Source organism: Mastigoproctus giganteus, chromosome 12 (genome assembly GCF_048544385.1).
Source record: "Mastigoproctus giganteus isolate SK-2022 chromosome 12, ASM4854438v1, whole genome shotgun sequence".
NCBI lineage: Eukaryota > Metazoa > Arthropoda > Arachnida > Uropygi > Thelyphonidae > Mastigoproctus > Mastigoproctus giganteus.
This window is the reverse complement of record NC_143586.1, coordinates 8,577,481-8,598,293: the sequence shown is the minus strand read 5'-3', so window position 1 is coordinate 8,598,293 and position 20,813 is coordinate 8,577,481. Positions and strand designations below refer to the sequence as shown.

Below are 20,813 nucleotides of genomic sequence, written 5' to 3'. Positions count from 1 at the left end.
TGTTCAATAGAAGAAGAATGTTGCATATCGTAACTGGCTTGTTTCCAATTCATCAGTTTCATTTTCTGCCTACACCAAAGCTTGCAACAATTGTAAAGCAGTTATTAATCAGTCCAAAGTAGATTTTGAACAGGCTAAGAGTAGAAAACTTGCTTCTTGCCCTAATGGTAGCCAAGCATTCTGGTCTCTTGCCAAAGCTATTGCCGCAACATTTACCCATCTCTGCTCCCACCTCTGTCAAAACCAGATGGTTCTATTGTCACTTCAGCCAAGGATAAAGCTGTCCTGCTAGCATCCCATTTTTCTTCCAACTCATGTATTAATGATCTTGGTAAAACACCTCCCACCATTCCCAACACACTCCATTCAATTCCTTCTGTGGTCTTCCATCAAAAGGATGTCAGAAGGATTTTAACGAATGTTGATTGATGCTAAGAAAGCTCCAGGTCCTAATGGTATTGCTCCACTTGTTCTCCAAACCTGTGCTCCTGAACTTACTCCTGTCCTTTGCCGCCTTTTTTCACTTTCTTATTCCGAAGGAGGTGTTTTTCCTTCTGCTTGGAAATTTGCTCATATCAAGCCAGTTCCTAAAAAGGGTGACAAATCCCTCCCATCCAATTATCGTCCCATTGCAATTACTTCTACTCTTTCTAAAGTAATGGAGAAATTAATTAACCGCCAACTCTTAAAGTATCTAGAAACCTTCCTTCCGATCAACGATCGCCAATATGGATTCCTTCATTGTCGATCCACTGGTGATATTCTGGCTTATGTTACCCATTTATGGACAAATTCAATGGAAAAGTTTGGTGAAACACAAGCAATTGCTCTTGACATCTCAAAGGCTTTAAATCATGTTTGGCATAAAGGTCTTTTAAACAAGCTTCCATCTTATGGTTTGCCAACTGTTTTTTTGTAATTGGTTATCTAGTTTTCTCTGAGGATGATGGTAGATGGCTCTCTGTCTTCTAACTTCTCCATTAATGCTGGCATCCACCAAGGTTCAGTTTTTCCCCCCACTGTTTTCCTCTTGTATATTAATGACCTTCTTCCATTGACTGGAAATCCTATCCATAGTTTTGTCGATGATAGCACATTGCATCCACTTTCCATTTCAAGAAACCTTGCCCTGCTGAATCAGCTTCAACTTCTCAAAAATCTGCTACCAATTCCTTAAATGTCGATCTTCAGGTAATTCTCCAGTGGGGCAAAGACAACTCAGTTGATTTGAATCCTTCTAAAGCTCAGTCTTGTCTTATCTCGCAAAAAGGATTCTTCTGCTCCTATGCTTATATTTGGTGACACTCCGGTTTCTAGGCCCTACCCTACCCTATCTGCCCTACCATGGAATATTGTTCCCACATCTGGGATGGTGCCCCCAAAACCTCTCTCAGGTTTTTAGATTCTATTCAGAAGAGGGCAGTTAGGTTAATTAATGATTCCTCTCTAACAGTCTTTCAACCCACTGTCTCATAGACGTACTGTTTCTGCTGCATGCATTTTCTACAGATACTTCCATGGGCACTGTTTTTCTGAATTGTGCTTCTATAATTCTCACTCTTTCTTTCAAAACAGTCCGAACACGTGACACCAACATCCATTTACTGTCCAACTTCAAACTCACAGAACCAACTTTTCATCTTCCTCGTTTATTCATTCAACTGCTGTTTTCTGGAACAATCTTCCTTCGTACGTATTTCCTGAAAATTATAGTCTACAGAAGTTCAAGTCTAATGTCAACAAATATTCTCTTTTCGTATTCTCAACCTCCAACCCAAGTATGGTACTGAGGTTCTAATACCTCTCGTTTTACGGGTTTTCATAAAAAAAAAATAATAAAAAAAAAAATAAAAAAAAAAAAAAAAACCTTTGTTTTGTATAAGCTGGGTATTCTCATGTATGTTTGATTATCTAAACTATTTGATTAACCAAACCACCTTGGTCCCAATTAGTTTGGATAATTGATGTTCTACTGTATATTATGGAATAACAAAGTGCTATTGGAATGTATTTTCTCTTTAGACCATAAACCTATTACTTGGTCCCCAATATCAATAAAATTCCATCTTCCCATATACATGACACCACACAAAATCATAAAAGCATCTCCAAACTCTCCTTCTCCTCTAAATTTTTAAAAATAATATGGCTCTTGAATTACTAAACCACTTTCCCTGGGATTTGTTTAAATATACTCTAGTTTGTTTGGCTGTTGAGCATCTTACTAACTGGCTGACCTGTATTGCCAAGAACAGTACAGCTAAATCACAAAAATTTCTTAAAGTTCAGTGCTTTTAGAATTAAACAGAAGCTATATACGTCAAAGAAAAAAGTCTATCAGACAAAATCACATAATTATCGATTGCAAAATGAAAATTTGTTTTTCTTAATAAATTATTTTTGGTGGTAATACAGGCATAAAATTGCAAAACATGGAAGAATAAATGAACCTTTTATTCCCTTGAAAATTAAACTGCTATTGGAATCTTCTCTTTTCTCATATAGATAGGTAAAATTAATTTCTCATATAGATACGTAAAAGTCACTATTAATTGCCTCCCTCTATCCAATACAACTGGTCCAGATCTGGTACCAAATTTTGTTATTAAAATATACAGTCTGTACATTTTTCTCATTCTTTTTTCCTTCTCTGCCACAAATCTCATTAGTTCATCTGACATCCATTTAGGCTTAAACAGTATTTCTTAGTTGGCATGAAAAGCCTTTCAGGATTAATTCCTTGAATACTTCCCATTTAGAATTTGCTGCTGGTAACATCATCAGTTGGTCCTACTGTATAGAATTTAATAACTCTGAGACCACCATAGTCACCTTTATGAAAGAAAAAAACTTCCCTTTACCCGAGGAGTGGCGCACTATGGCCATAAATGCCGATATGCCTAAAAAAATTCCCATACAAACAAACCCCTGATGGGGAAAGTTAAAATTTCACATTATAAAACATTGTGATTTAATGGCCAACTCTATTTCTCTGTACAGCTTGTTGTACTCATCAGAGTCATTAGGCCTCTAACACACTCCTACTCTCATTTTTTCTTTCTCAGTGCTTACGTCACACCAAATTGACTCAACATTGCACTGTCCACCCATGTCAACTTGATGCACTTCCTTAGATTTTATGTGTTTCTTAACTAACAGAATAACCCCTCCTTCCTTCCTGTCTTGTCTATCCTTTCTGTACATGTTGTACTCCCCAAATTCCAGTTCTGCATTCCTTATATCTGTGTGACACCACATCTCTGATATCCCAACAATATCTGCCTTTGATGTTTTGACCAGCACCTCAAAATCATCAAATTTATTTATTAAACTCCTGGCACTGGTGTACATGCAAGTATACATGCACCTGTTCTTATTCTTAGCTACCCTAACACAGCCCGTCTATTTACTTGTTCCATGATGACTTCCAGCAGTCCTTGAAATCCCCAGCACCTTGCTTTCCAGGCTTTGGTGGCATTGGGGCTGGAGTTAGCTGGGGTTTGGTAAATGGGGACATTGATTTTGGCAGCTGAGAGCTTTATGGACCCCCATTTTAATTCCTTCAAGGGCATCTACTCTACTCTTCAAACTCTCATAGATGCCATCAGAATGCTAAGTTGGTGCCTAATTTTTTTGACACTCTGTGCATCTATCACATAAAAAGATGCCTAATATCCAGATGCTCAAACCATTCAGAGCCTTATAATCACCTGCGTGGTGATTATAAGGCTCTGAATGGTTTGAGCAAGTTCAATGCCGACATTCTTTCTCTCGCTCAAGATTACGCACCTGAGGGGGCATAAATTTAATTGAGGAAAGACAGTTGTAGGATAGATATGCTAAAATTTGCCTTTAGCAAGCGGGTGGTTGATTGCTGGAACAAACTTCCATCGGTCATTGTAGAAATTGATAGCTTAAATAAATCCAATGAAGACTAGACAAACTTTTGGAGCAAATGGATGGATGAAATGGGAAAGTTTTTTGGTTGATGCTGTATAAACTTGCTTTCTTGCATCATATGTATCTATTAATGCTACTGTTCCTGTAATGTACTCTTTTTCATTGCCTTTATAGTTTTCTCTTCCATTGAAGTCATGCTGACTGGTCTGCAGTAACCAACTTCACCCATAGAAATTCCTTTATGTGTTGGTTATATGTTGGCTTTTCTTCAGTTCAGGCAAATCTTGTCTGAGTCCAATGATGCCCTCATAATTAAACTCAATGGCTCAATATACTCTTCTGTTGCCTCCTTCAAAAAAACTGGGTATATGAAAGTAATGCAACTTCAAGTGCCTTACTTTCCTTCAGGCTTGAAAGTTTTTCTAATAAACAATCATTAGCAATTTCAATATTGATAACTTTATGCCATTCATGCTAATTTGCACAGTCTCCCTTCATTACAAATGGTCTTTATTCTGTAAAGTTTGATGCAAAGTACCTGTTCAATTCAACAGCAACATTATTTGGGTATCTAAGGCTTTTTCACACCCATTACTGAGGTTTTGATTTTTTCTTCTTTGTATTTATATACATGAAAAACCTTCTTGTTCCCTTTTTTTGCCCTCTTAGCCAGTGATTTCTCAAACATAGTCTTTGCCAACTTCATCTTCTCTGTGTGCTATTAGGAATCAATCTCTAGATTGTGGTAGATTTCAGCACTTTTCATCATTCTGTAACTATCTCACATCATCTTTTCTGCTCTATCATTTGTCATTCTCAGCATCCTTCTCATGCTATATTTTCTTAGGCTATATATACATTGCCTTTGTGACTATTTCTTTAAAGATAATTCCACAAATCTAATGTATTAACCTTCCCTCTGCTATTTGCCCAGTACATACAGGAACTAAAATATTTAGGAATAATACTAGACCAAAACTTGAACTTCACATCTCATCTCTATTACCTCAGAACCAAAAGAAGGAGGCTCTCGGCCCTGATAACCAAAATCACCAGGAGGGACTGAGGACTAAAGAAGAGGGTCCTCTCCCTTCTATACAAAGCTCTCTTCATCCCTATCCTTGCCTATGGTGCAGGCACCTGGTATCAGAAAGCAAACACAGCAGTCAACAAGAAAAAGCTGGAGTCGATCCACACTATTAACAACAACTAGAGCCTCCTGCACGGTGAGCACCCATGCGCTCCAGGTCCTGGCGGACTTCCTTCCCCTGGACCTGGAGATTGTGCGCTGTGGGCTGCTACACCAACATTCGAAAGGAAGAACCACAACTTAGCTAGACTACACAACAGATCCACAGAAAAGCAAACCCTCAGAAAATAAGCGGTTAATGGAACATCTGCATTCTATCTGGCAAAACAGATGAAACTTACCACAAAAGGGCAAGTTACCAAAAAATTTATACCTGATGTCAGTAGGGTATATCCTATCTCCCAGTCCTGATTTTCCCCTGCCTTGCACACCACCTTCCTTCTTACGGGACATGGCTTCTTCAGAGGGCAACTCCACGAGCTGGGAATCTCCGACAACCCGGGCTGTAACTGTGGTCAGGAGGAAACCTCGGAACATCTTATCCACGACTGTGACAACTATGAGGACCTCAGATGTCAGCTATACACACGCATCAACTCCTTGCTAAGGAACCGAGAAGAAATAATATTGCAAGAAGATAATTACCGGGCTTTCACCATCTTTGCCCGCAAACTCTTTGAAAGACAAAGATCCCTGCCACGTGATCACTAATCTATGAAAACACAGACGTGACTACCTGAAATGACTGAAAAACTCTGAAATAGGGACCACCTGAAGTAGATACAACACATGAATGTGACGAACTGGACCTGACTTCTGGACTTGGACCTCCACTGGACTAACACAAAGGTGAAGATTGCATCTTATGATGCCATACAGCCATTGCCCCGGCTAGACACTCTGCCTAGCCTGCTTTTTACTCCCCTTTCCCTGGCAGGGGGAGGGGGGATGGCCTGCTGTCTCCTCCCCCCTCCTGCTACCCCTCTTCCTGCTACCCCTCTTCCTGCTACCCCTCTTTCTGAGACCGAAGAGTGCGCGTGCGCGTGTAGTGTGTAGACAAGTGATTTGTATGCTCTTCAACTTTTTAAAAATTTAAATAGTTTCTTCCCGTTTATCAAATCTAAACTTATACTAATAGATGCTTTATTGGATGTTCTTCTCGTCCTTCAACTTATATTATGCAGATTGTCATCAGGTAACCTTTTATTTTGAAATTTTCCTATATAATATGTATACAGTATATGTTAAGACACTCTGTCCGCTGCAGTGTGACACAAGGTCAAAGTTCTCAGCTACAAAGCTTTACAGTCAACGACGGGAAAACACAAGGTCAAACATTCCTACTTTTGCAGGCATTAAGAGTGTCAATCTACCTCCCTGCTAATAGCCTTACTTGGGGTTGTGGTGACCTTCCGATCTGAAGGCGATTATTAACGGAACACAACAGTTTATTCTGTCAATCGCAGCGGCCTTGTTTCCAATGCATTTTTCGGGAACAATTTCCTATACTCTAGCAGTGATTAACATTTATTAATTTGATTGCTTGCTGAACTATTTACATAGTGAACTAGCTGTGCTGTGTGTTAAATTATGCAAATTTAGATTAGTTATGGTCCTGAACATTAATTGAATATGCAAATCTGCTACGTCCCCTGGCGGATTCAGTAAGACTTACTGGAAAATTGGTAGATTTTGGTAGGACTAAAGTATAACAGCCCAAATATACCATTGATTGCTAATCTTTTGGCTATATGCCACGGACTTGTGGTGGGTATCATTTGCCATCATTTTCAGTGGCCTATCTTACTATCCTACCATAAACTCGATAATCCGAACTGTACCGGTTATCCGAATTTCGTGAAATGGAAGGAAGAACAGGAAAACACAATAAATCCCCGGGCCAGAGTGACGACCCTGTTATTGTGGAACCTCAGGACGAAGAGGAGGACTCCCGTTCTGGATCGCAACTAACCAAGCGGAAAAATCGAAATCAACTGATCCCTAGATTGGGGTGGGAAACACGTTCCCATACAGAAACTAAAGAACAGCCAGAAATAGCCGCATCACAAAAAGACCAAAAAGAAGACAAACAGCAGGACTCACCCCTCAACCCTGCCATACCGGAGGGTACCATATACGAAAAGACGCTCTTTCTGATAACCGCACTTGAGAACATTTTCAAGGAAAACTCAAATAGAGTGTCAGCAGCACTCAGATCTGAGATTGTCACAATCTTCCACAAGATGGAGACAATCTTACATGATGAACACCTTGACAGAGAGAGAGCTACCACACGGCTACAGGCCTATATGGAATGCGGGGCAAGTCAAATGCCACAGCGTGCCCCGACATATTCTGATGCGCTGAGGAATCAAACTGCGACAACAATGGCTATCACAAACACCACCAACACCAAGTCCGCACCCAGGAAGACGCTGCTCCCTACACCACATCTTGTGGTTCTTAAACCAACCACTACTGATACTCTTAAAACTAGCGAAGAGGTCAAGAAGAAAGTCATTGACTCTCTGACGCAAGAATTCAAAACAGCCAAGATTAGAGCCATCAGGAAAACGCGTAACACTGGGGTAATAATCGAGACGGAAACAAAAGACGATGCCAACTCGATCATAAATAACGCCAAGATACCGACGCTCGGACTCTCTGCTGAGCTGCCTAGAGAAAAAGGCCCCTCAATTGTTATATTCGGCATAGACCCGGATCTGACCCCCACTTCCATCTGCGAGGAGATATACACAAGAAACCTCCAACAACATCTACCAGACAGAGACCATGCAAGTCTACTGGTACCTAAACACCAAACCAAGAGCGGGAATGGTAGCTCAATAAACTGGGTGGTCGGACTGGCCCCCGAGGCATGGAGGGTGATAATAAAACAAGAGAGGATATATATAAACTGGAGCTCCCACCGCTTCAGGGAACACATCGCAGTCCCAAAGTGCTTCCGGTGTTGCCGATTCGGCCACACCACCCACACGTGCGTCCAGCAGGAGCCAACTTGCGGACATTGTGCTGAGAAGGGGCACAATTATGCAAACTGTCCAAATAAACAAAGCGACCCAGCCTGCGCAAACTGCAAGTGGCAAAAACTCCCCCACACACATTCAGTCAGAGATAACAAATGCCCGGTATATATTAAAGCAAGAAGCGCCCAACAATCAAGAATATATTATGGGGACTCTTCCTAAAAGTTACAACAACAACTGCATTAAATTCCTCCAACTTAATGCACAACGAGCCATCGCTGTAGCGGGACAGATAAGGAAAAGGGCAGAAGAAGAAAATCTAGACATTCTCCTGCTGCAAGAACCTTATACCTGTGCAGGCGCTGTCCGAGGATACCCACCCAGCTATAAAACTGTCCAAATGGATGGAGCAACCCCATGGGCTGCAGTTGTTGTACGAAACCCCAACATAACTGTCACCAAGATCTCACACCTGTGTCACGAGTGGGCATCCTGTGCACACATCATAACTTCTCTAGGGGAACTCTACATCATTTCCCTGTACTGTCGTCCAGAAGCAGATATCCTCCCGTACATTCAATATCTGCATAAAGTGCAAACCGAACTAGCAGGAGCCAAGATCCTTGTATCCGCCGACTTAAACTGCCGCTCACCTTTGTGGCACAGTGAGACCCCAGAGCGTAGAGGCTCCAGAAATGGGCAACACATGGAGGAGTTCCTGGCCAATAGCTGCTTTGTTGTCATAAATCGCTCTAATAATCTACCAACATTCAGTTCGACTCTCTGGGAGGCCACACTGGATGCCACCATGGCAACTAGATCCCTAGCCAGTCACCTCAATGACTGGAAAGTGCAGGAGGATTGGACCTCCTCCGACCACAGGGCTATCACCTTTACTATGCATAGGTCACTCCACCGTACTCAGACAAACTATTACAAACAGAATAGATATGCTGTCAACAAAGCAGACTGGGGAAAATTCAAAGAAGCCATCACTAGAAATGCACAAAACTTGCCATCCAAACAGCTCGACAAACAAACTCCGGACCAACACCAACGCGCTGTCACCTATGCCATTGTAAATGCGGCTAATCAAGCAATCAGGAAAAGGACCCCTCGGCCGGGAGCCGTCCCGTGGTGGTCGCAAGAACTTGATATTTTAAGAAGAGAAATGAACCAGAAGAGACGCGCCTTTCAAAGAGCCAGACGGACCTGGCCCCCCCCTGAGGTGGAACCACTCAGGCAACAGTACAGGGAGGCCAGGAACACCTATACTGCGACGATCAGGCAGCGGAAAAAGCTGTCCTGGGAGCATCTGGTCTCTACTGTCGGCAACTCTAACCCCTGGAGTATCATCTATCGGATAGTCACAAATAAGCTGCCAAGGGGGGAGGTAACCCCTTCCACCATCACTCCCCAGGGTGCCATGACCAACAACTGGCACGACACTGTAAAAAATATACTAGATTCCACTTATAAATCCATTGAAGGAGACAACACTCCTGAACAGCAACTGCTATGCCAAGCCAACGATGCATACAAATCCCCCAGGACGGAGGAGCCCTTCACCCAAGCAGAACTCCAAATTGCTATTAACAAGATAAGAAACAGGAAAACCCCAGGATTAGATATGCTCGAGCCGGAAATAGTAAGGAAAGTGGCTGAGTACACCCCGAATCTGCTCCTGGACCTTTACAACCACTGTCTCCACTCAGGCTGGTTCCCTACGGACTGGAAGGTGGCAAACATTAAATTGATCCTTAAAAACCCTTCAAAACCACAGCACAAGCCGGACTCCTATCGGCCAATTGCCCTCCTGTCTGTGCTCAGCAAAGTGTTGGAGCAGCTGCTCAGACATAGGATTGAATCACACTACCTCACAGCTGGCTTAACAGCAAACAAACAGTTTGGCTTTAAACCTGGAAACTCAACCCTCGACGCACTGGAATGTATCCTTAACATGGCGGAGAGCTGCCGACAAAAATACTTTCTCCTCATCTCTATAGACTTTGCGGGGGCATTCGACGCCCTCTGGTGGCCGAGCGTCCTCGCAAGGCTCAGGGCAGCCCAACTGCCATCAAATCTATTCAGCTGCATAAAAAGCTACCTAACAAACAGACGGATCCTGGTACAGGCCCCTTACTGCAAGGTAGATCGACAGATACACCGAGGATGCCCCCAGGGCTCAGTATTAGGCCCCCTCCTGTGGAACTATGTACTGGACGAGTTCCTCTCCCTCGACTTAGGGGGTGTACAGGCATTGGCCTATGCAGACGACCTGTCCCTAGCCCTTACTGCAGATTCAAGAGCCCAACTAGAAACTCTCGCGAATGCAGCAGTAACCACACTACAAGAATGGACGGAAAGGCATCGGCTCACCATTTCGGCCACCAAGACTAAATCCATCTTACTTAAGGGCTACCTAACCCCAACTAGACCGCCGCAAATAAGAATCAACAATAGGACAATTAAGCTAGTCACAGAACTAAAGTACCTGGGAGTTATCCTGGACCGTAATCTGTCTTTCACCCCACACCTAAAATATATACAGGCTAAGATGAAAAAATACGCTGCCATGCTTGCCAGAGTCACACGTTGCGACTGGGGCCTGAAAAGGCGCACACTTGCGATCCTTTATAAAGCAGCCATTATCCCGGCAATCGCATACGCCTCCGGTGTCTGGTTCCACAAAGCCTCAACAGCGGTAAACCGCAGACGACTGGATATCATACATAGACCCATCCTGTTGACCCTCACCCGAGCATGCAAGACAGTATCTACTCATGCACTACAAGTGATCACGGGCGCTCTCCCTCTTGATCTTGAGGTGACTCGCAATGGCATGCTTCAGCAACTCAGACGTGGCAAAGTCACAACTTTCCAGGACCACACTACGGACCCGGCTAATAACTGTAAAGTTGAGAAATACAGGCTGCAAACGTACTTGACATCGATATGGCAACAACGCTGGACGATTTCTGACAAAGGAGACATCACGGGAAGGTTCTTTCCGAACTTGCAAAAGGTGTACCCAAAATATCCGACATGGCTCTGCCCTGGTCTCCACGTCACCTACCTTCTCACAGGACATGGTGCTATCCGTCACAAGCTAAACCTCTTTGGACTGACAGATAACCCAGCCTGCGCATGTGGCTCCCTCGAGACCTGGGACCACCTGCTACACGAGTGTGAACTGTACGAAGATCTGCGTGGACACCTCATCACACGAGTCCAGTTCAACCCCAAAAATCAGGAGCACTACCTACTGGAGGACGAGGGAACCTACAATGCCCTAACCAACTTTGCTCAGTGCCTCTTTGAAAGACGCCAGACTCTTCCTTTGCCGGAAAACCTAGGACAACTAGGATAAATACAAAAACAAATGACGAACCAAGATAAAACTGGACTGTGCCTGAACTGCACTCTCCCAAATACTGACCGATGGAGGACACCGATTCCATTTGAGAACTGTTAACCAATCGTATTGACTACAATCGGACCTACGGGAGTCCACCCTGACTGTGACTGAAGCCTATCCTACTGAATATCGACCAGAGGACGGACCTGGATCCCACCAGTAACCACTTAAAAAAAAAAAAGACCAAGCATGATCTGCACAAATGTCAGACAGACCTGGACTGAAAACCTGGACAGAGATATCTTCACTCCACTCCTGGGAATACCAAACGGGGCAGCCCTGACGCCTTGGCACCCGACTGAAGCCACTCCACATGTATGCCCTGTTGGCGAATAGGCCAGCTCCCTTGCCTGGCCTACTTTCTATCCTTCCCTGGCGGGGGATGAGGGGACAGCCCTGCTGTCACCTCCCCTTCTCGCCACCCCTTCTTTCCTTCTGGTGGGGCATGGGCATGCCCCACTGTAAACTGGAGTTGTCTTCCCTATCGGCTCCATACTTCTATCTATCTCCCCCCCCAGTCTTCAGTCTCCCTCCCCACCTACCTGCACGCTAGTGAACGCCCCACACAATCTAAATTCCACAACTGAAAATCAATTTCGCCCACCATTCTTTTGACCTCCTAGCGCTTCCTACTCAACGTGATCACATTTTTATTTATTTATTTATTTTATTTTTTTATTTATTTATTTATTATTTTTTTTATTTTTATTTTTTTTTTTATAGGTCCTAGCCACTGAAATCTCAGGAAATTAGGTGGCAGGACCTGCCAGAGTGAACTATATACTAGTGGATACCTGGTCTGCCTTCACGGGGCGAAAGTGGGGCAACGTCGGGCCTCAGTAGAGGTCTGGCGGCTAAATGACCAGATGAACAACGGTACAAGGCATCACACATATACAAAGTCCATACACTTTTAAATCTCTGGCTTTTCCAGTAAACTGGTTCACCTACAATGTAAACTACGCGGAGATGGAGGAAACCCCTGGTGCCGTTTGACCCTAAACACACTTTACACTTTACCCCTCTTTCTCCTCTGGTGGAGCATGGGCATGCCCCACTATTTCAACAGGGGTCATCTTCTCTATCGACCCCTTACTTCCAACTTCCAACCCCACAGTCTTCCGCCTCCCCTCCCATCTCTTTCCCCTTACACAGCACCTGCCCCACACACATCTAAATTTAAAACACCAAAATTCATGCCCGACCTAGTGGGAAATCTTATCACTTCCAGTGCATATCCCTTATAACCTCTCTAAACAGCATATAATATATCATCTGTGCCCAAAAGAAAAGAAGAATTTTTTTTTAGGTCCTAGCCACTGGAATCTCAGGAAAGTAGGTGGCAGGACCTGCCAGAGCAAACTTTAAGGGAACACCTGGCTGGTCTCCATGTGGCGGCGTACATAAACATCAGGTCCCATCAGGGGCCTGGCAGCTAACAAGCCAGATGAACAGGGGGCACAACATATTACACAACACATGACCCATACACTTTTAAACCTCTGGCCTTGACAGCGTACTGTCTTCGATACAAAGAACATACGTAGAGATGGGGTAAATCCCTGGTGCCGTTAGACCCGAAAACACTCTGTACATACAGACATGTAGTATCTAAAACTGTCACAATACTCTTTCCTGAAATTAAACCACATCTTTATTCATTAACAAATGCAACCTTTTATCTTTCAACTAAGCTGTGTGATTGTCTCCTGCTAATGGTTTCTATACTGTTAGTCCTAAGATGTTAGTCCTATATTTATCAATGATATTGATGAAGGTATATCAGGCTTAATGTCGAAGTTTGCAGATGACACGAAGGTTGGCAGGGTTGTTAATGACAGTAATGGCAGTGTGCTACTGCAACAGGATCTAGATAATTTGGGCAGATGGGCTAAGAAGTGGCAACTGAAGTTTAACCTTGACAAATGCAAAGTACTGCATATGGGTAGAAGTAACCCCAGAGAAACGTACCAACTGTGTGGTACTACACTTAAGGTGGTAGAAAATGAAAAAGACCTGGGAGTAATTGTGCAGTCAGATATGAAGTTTTCTGAGCAATGTAGACAGGCTGCTAGGGCAGGTCATGGGGTTTTGTCAATGATATATAGGAATTTTGCTAGCAGGGAAAAGGAGGTGATTGTCCCTCTGTATAAGGCAATGGTCAGGCCACGCCTTGAGTACTGCGTACAGGTCTGGAGGCCTCATTTTAGGAAGGATGTAGATTTGCTTGAGCGTGTACAGAGAAGAGCAACACGATTGGTGAGGGGAATGAAGGGATCCTCTTACCAAGAGAGGCTTAAGTTCTGCAAATTGCAGTGGCTGGAGACTAGGCACCTGCGCGGTGATCTGATTGAGGTCTATAAGGCCTTGAATGGGTTGAGCACGCTGAATTCTGATGGGATCCTCCCACTTGTTCAGAATACGAACCTACGGGGACATAAGTTCAAATTAAGAAAGGATAGATGTAGAATAGATGTGCGGAAATTTGCCTTTAGCCAGCGGGTGGTTAATTGCTGGAACAAACTTCCATCTGTCGTTGTGGAAGTTGATAGGTTAAATAAATTTAAGGAGGAACTGGACAGGCATTTGGAGAGTATGGTGTGATTTTTTTTATTTTTTTTTTTGGCTGATGCTGCATAAGCTCCTACATTTGCTTTCTTGCATCAAGTGCCACTACTACTACTACTACTACTACTATGTCAATTGGTTTTTTTTTTTTTTTCCTGAAAACCCCAAACACGAGGGGTATTAGAACCTACAGTACTTAGTACTGTGCTTCAGTTGGAGGTTGAAAAGACAAAAGAAGATATTTGTTGACATTAGACACGAACTTCTGTAGACTGTAATTTTCATGAAATACGTCATGAAGGAAGACTGTTCCAGAAAACGGCAGTTGAATGAATAAACGAGGAAGATGAAAACTTGGTTCTGTGAGTTTGAAGTTGGACAGTAAATGGATGTTGGCTGGTGGTGGCACATGTTTGGACTATTTTGAAAGAGAGAGCGGGAATTATAGAAGCCAATTCAGAAGAAGAACAGTGCTCATGGAAGTATCTGTACAAAAGGCATGCAGCATAAACAGTACGTCTATGAGACAGGGAGTGAAGAGACTCGGTTTGAGATGAGTAATTAATTAATCTAATTTCCCTCTTCTGAATGGAATCTAGAAGCCAGAGAGAGGTTTTGAAAGCACGGCCCCAGATGTGGGAACAATATTCCATGGTAGGGCGGATTTGATATTTGTACAGAATGAACAGCTGTTTGGAAAAAAAAAAAAGTAACGCTGAAAGCGAAAGATAAAACCAAGTTTTTTAGATGCAGAGTTAGCAATATTTGTAATGTGCTTCTGCCAAAAAAGCGATTAGAAGTCAGGGTAATCCCCAAAAGAGATATATCATTTTGCCTAGAAATCAGAGTGTCACCAAAGATAAGCATAGGAACAGAAGAATCCTTTTTTGTGAGATATAAGACAAGACTGAGTTTTAGAAGGATTGAAATCAGCTAAGTTGTCTTTGCCCCACTGGAGGATTACGTGGAGATCAGCATTTAAGGAATTGGTAGCAGATATTTGAGAAGTTGAAGCTGATTGAGCAGGGCAAGGTTTCTCAAAATGGAAAGTGGAATGCAATGTGCTATCATCAGCAAAACTATGGATAGGATTCCCAGTCAATGGAAGAAGATCATTAATATACAAGAAGAAAAGAGTGGGGGAAAGAACTGAACCTTGGCGGACACCAGCATTAGTGGAGAAGTTAGAAGACAGCGAGCCATCTACCATCACCCTCAGTAAGCGATCAGAGAGAAAACTGCATAACCAATTACAAAAAACAGTTGGCAAACCATAAGATGGAAGCTTGTTTAGAAGACCTTTATGCCAAACACGATCAAAAGCCTTTCAGATGTCAAGAGCAACTGCTTGTATTTCACCAAACTTTTTCATTGAATTTGTCCATAAATGGGTAACATAAGCCAGAATATCATCAGTGGATCGCTGTCGGAATCCATACTGGCGATTGTTGATCAGATGGAAAGTTTCTAGGTAGTTTAAGAGTTGGTGGTTAATTGATTTCTCCATTACTTTAGAAAAAGTAGAAGTAATTTCAATGGGATGATAATTGAATAGGAGGGATTTGTCACCCATTTTAGGAACTGGCTGGATATGAGCAAATTTCCAAGCAGAAGAAAAAACACCTCCTTCGGAATAAGAAAGTGAAAAAAGGCGGCAAAGGACAGGTGTAAGTTCAGGAGCACAGGTTTGGAGAACAAGTGGAGAAATACCATTAGGACCTGGAGCTTTCTTAGCATCAACATTCGTTAAAATCCTTCTGACATCCTTTTGATGGAAGACCACAGGAGGAATTGAATGGAGTGTGTTGGGAATGGTGGGAGGTGTTTTACCAAGATCATTAATACATGAGTTGGAAGAAAAATGGGATGCTAGCAGGACAGCTTTATCCTTGGCTGAAGTGACAATAGAACCATCTGGTTTTGACAGAGGTGGGAACAGAGATGGGTAAATGTTGTGGCAATAGCTTTGGCAAGAGACCAGAATGCTTGGCTACCATTAGGGCAAGAAGCAAGTTTTCTACTCTTAGCCTGTTCAAAATCTACTTTGTACTGATTAATAACTGCTTTACAATTGTTGCGAGCTTTGGTGTAGGCAGAAAATGAAACTGATGAATTGGAAACAAGCCAGTTCCGATATGCAACATTCTTCTTCTATTGAACAACCTTAGCACATTTAGTGGAAAACCAAGGTTTAGATAAAGGATGAAATTTTAAAGTGGAGTGTGGAATAAAGGATTCCATTCCTACAAGAATAATTTCACTGACACACTATCTGCGCAAATGTTGACATCAGAAGTTTTGAAATAGTAGTCCAATCAAGGAAAAGAAGAAAAGAAATCTTGCAGGTCATCCCATTTTGCACTCTTGTAATGCCAAACAATACAAGGTTGGGAATAGTCTTGAGATAAAGGCTCCATTGGAGAAGAGACAATCACCAAGTTGTGATCTGAGGTGCCTAAAGGACCATTCACTTTGACTGTGTACTTAGAACTTAGAAGGGTCGTTTGTAAGAAAAAGATCAAGCATGTTGACTGTATGGTTAGGATTGTCCAGTATTCTTGTAGGTAAATGAACAATCTGTGCAAGGTCATTAGTAACTGCAAAATGCCTCAGCATCTCGACCAGCTGGGTCGGTGTGACTAGAAAACAGAATCCAGCTGAAATTGTGAACATTAAAATCACCAAGGAAAATTACCTCACTGTTAGGAAAGTTGGACTTGAGAAAGTGAAGTTGCAAAGAGAAGAAGTCAAAGAGCTCCATGTGTTAGTGGAGTTGGGAGAACAGTAGAGACAACAGATGAATTTGACACAATGAGGTAGAGAGATTTTAAGCCAGAGAAGATTGAAAAGAGGAGATTCCAAATTACCAAGTCTCTGACAAGGAATATCGGAAGGGACATATGCACAAGTACCACCTTTGAGGCGAAAGGAATCATACAACAAATTATTTTGGCAACTGAGATGAGCAGTAGTTGAATAAACCAATAACTGAGATTCTGTCAGAAAAAATACATGGGGTTTGGCAGACTGCAAGTAGAAATGGACATCGTTGAGATTAGAATTGAGACCACGTATATTTGTGAAATGAACTAGGAAGTGTTTGGGAGGTTAGATCTTTTCACAGATAAGCTTACTCTATTAGTTTGAGAATTCATGGTGTATTAAACAGTAAGAAAAAGTGGGGGAGGACGTGCTGTATGAAGTAATGAAATTTTTGGGTATAGCATACACATGGTAAGAATATACCCAGATTTGGTTTATACCAAAGCAATATACAAATTTGGTTTGGAGGTAAAGGAAAGATCTAGAATATTCTCACCTCTAGTATTTTTCTCTAACTCTAACATGCTAATGCAAATTATAATCATCTAAGTTATTTAAAATTTTGGCTTCCATATTAAGTTTCTCTCCCACTTGCTCCAACCAATAAGAGATAAATTGAAACCACCCATAATAAGACAGTACACTTGCTCCCCCATTCCATCAGTATATAAAAGCTCTCAACAAACTCTTCGCAATCTTTTAGTCAGAAGCATACTCCCACTGTCATTCCACCTTTGCATCAAGCTACTTCACACCTCAAAGATTCTGTGATGGCTATCAGAAGTTTTGAATCTGGGAAAGCTTCTCTACTGCTCAGGCTACTTTTATTGTCCTAATCAGTAGTCAAAATTCACTCATTTTATTGACAACTCTTGACATTATTGTAGATATATTTAAGACCGAAATGTTCTTGCATTGAGTATAATTTGGTTATCTTATATATACAGTAAACCCCCGCTATTCGCGGGGGTTACGTTCCTGAGAAATGCCGCGAATACCGAAAACGCGAATACTGAGTTATGGCTCCCATAGTAATAAAGGGGTTCCGTTCCAAAGTATGAAATATATAAGAAAAACTAGTCTAAAATTTTGTCTATGTATGTATTAAATGTACCTTCATAATATGACTATGTACATAGACAGTACATAGTGAAATGCAAGCATATGGCATCGAAATGAAAATAAGAAACAATTTAATATTAAATGTAATATTTATTAGAAATTTCAAACAAATCTTTCAATCCAGTGCCTTTGCTAGCTAAAAAACTTATCCCGCCAGTGCTATCACCAGTTTCGCTAAAGTGTTGATAAAGGAGTTTTGCCTTTTCACGAATGATGAGTGAACTTAACGGAATTTTATTTTGAGTTCGGTCTTCTATCCACAGATTTAAAGCTTTTTCCATTTTTTCTAATTTAGCATCACGAGTTACAGAGCAAATTTTTGAAGCAATTAGCGCGTTTTCACGGACATTACGGCGGATTTTTTCTTCTGATTTCTTGATTGATCGTACCGTTGACTTATTGATTTTATAATGTTTTGCCACTGAGGAGACTCACCATTAGAAATTTTGTCTAATAACTCAATTTTATTCGCTAATGTCATCACCTTCTTTGATATTTTCACATTTCTCTTTTTGTTCGTAGCCATATTTTTGTAGGGGTTAGAAAGAACTTGTCCCCAATAAAGTCACTTTCTTCCGTTAACACACTCGAAAAAGTCTGTTTTACACTGAAAAACGGCAGATTTATCATTTTTGTAAGCATATCAATTTATAAATTTATTCAATTTATAAGCATATAAATTAAAAGCAAACAACGAAACCTTCCATGACAAGCGCATAACACATACTGAACAAGGATTAGCGAGAAACATCCACGCTCGCGATTTTGTCACCCCTCTCCCCCGACCCACTGAGCGCTGTTTTGACCGGGAAAGATAATTTTAGCCACGCCCATGTTTTTTTTATGGGGGAAAATATTCACGGCGCTTTAAAATTCAAATTTTTTTAGGTTTCATCTTATATTAAATCGGCGATCGCGAATACGCGAAACCGCGAATACAGATACCGCGAATAGCGGGGGTTTACTGTATATATAATTGGTTATCCAGTTTTCTCTCTGATCCCTCACTGAGGGTGATGGTAGATGGCTCTCTGTCTTCTAACTTCTCCACTAATGCCAGTGTCCCCCAAGGTTCAGTTCTTTCCCCCACTCTTTTCCTTTTGTATATTAATGACCTTCTTCCATTGACTGGAAATTCTATCCATAGTTTTGCTGATGATAGCACATTGCATTCCACTTTCCATTTTGAGAAACCTTGTCCTCATAGTAGTAGTAGTGGCATGTGATGCAAGAAAGCAAATGTATGAGCTTATGCAGCATCAGCCAAAAAAAAAAAAAAAAAAATCACACCATTCCCTCCAAATGCCTGTCCAGTTCCTCCTTAAATTTATTCAACCTATCAACTTCCACAACGACAGATGGAAGTTTGTTCCAGCAATTAACCACCCGCTGGCTAAAGGCAAATTTCCGCACATCTATTCTACATCTGTCTTTTCTTAATTTGAATTTATGCCCCCTTAGGTTCGTAATCTGAACAAGTGGAAGGATCCCATCAGAATTCAGCGTGCTCAATCCATTCAAATCCTGCTCAATCAGCTTTAACTTCTCGAAAATCTGCTACCAATTCCTTAAATGCCGATCTTCAGGTAATTCTCCAGTGGAGCAAAGACAACTTAGTTCATTTCAATCCTTCTAAAACTCAGTCTTGTCTTTTATCTCGCAAAAAGGACTCTTCTGTTCCTATGCTTATCTTCAGTGACACTCTGATTTCTAGGCAAAATGATATATCTCTTTTGGGGATTACCCTGACTTCTAATATCTCTTGGCACAAGCACATTACAAATATTGCTTCCTCTGCATCTAAAAAACTTGGTTTTCTCTTTCGCTCTTGGCGTTACTTTTCTTCCAAACAGCTGCTCACTCTGTATAAATCGCAAATCCGCCCTGCCATGGAATATTGTTCCCACATCTGGGGTGATGCACCCAAAACCTCTCTCAGGCTTCTTGATTCCATTCAGAAGAGGGCAGTTAGGTTAATTAATGATTCATCTTTAACAAAGTCTCTCCACTCGCTATCTCATAGACGTACCGTTTCTGCTGCATGCCTCTTCTACAGATACTTCCACGGGCACTGTTCTTCTGAATTGGCTTCTATAATTCCCGCTCTCTCTTTCAAAACAGTCCGAACACGCGCCACCACCAGCCAACATCCGTTTACTGTCCAACTTCAAACTCACAGAACCAACTTTTCATCTTCCTCGTTTATTCATTCAACTGCCATTTTCTGGAACAACCTTCCTTCATACGTATTTCCTGAAAATTACAGTCTACAGAAGTTCAAGTCCAATGTCAACAAATATCTTCTTTCATCTTCTCAACCTCCAACCCAATCACGGTACTAAGTACTATAGGTTCTAATACCTCTCGTGTTTGGGGTTTACATAAAAAAAAAAAAAAAAAAAAATTCTGAATGTACTCAATACAAGAACTGAATATTCTCAACCTGACACATTTACTACTCTAACATATTCCTTGAAATTATCAAAGTTTCTTTCCCTACCATTAGCTGCCCATTTGTTTAAAATGTTGCCACCGAGGGTAGCAATTTTTCAAACAAATGGGAAGCTGATAGTGTGATCTCACACAAATTTGGAATATTCTATTAGATAATAAGTTTCTGGTAAAGAGGGATGTCCCTGTTATCCAATTATGAATGGATCTTGTAAGGTTTCCCACAACCATGTTGTTTTATATGCTTTTTTTAATGAACAAAAAAAGTGAGATACTAGGTGTTTGTATTAAGGCATTTTCTATATCTGTTTCTATTCTCAAGTAGATTTGCCAATTTACAGTTACATTACATATTACCAAAGCATTCATGTTGTTCCAAGTATCAAGTTAATCATACAAGATCACCGAACAAATTATTCTTAATTCAACAAAAGTGTCCATTAAGACTAGGCAA

The 20,813-nt window shown here is 41.6% G+C and overlaps 1 protein-coding gene across 3 annotated transcripts in view; it reads right to left on the bottom strand.

Annotated features, from left to right (window-relative positions):
* Window positions 1-20,813, bottom strand: part of LOC150076660 (uncharacterized) — a 349,756-nt gene that overhangs the window by 99,398 nt on the left and 229,545 nt on the right. The window lies entirely within an intron of this gene.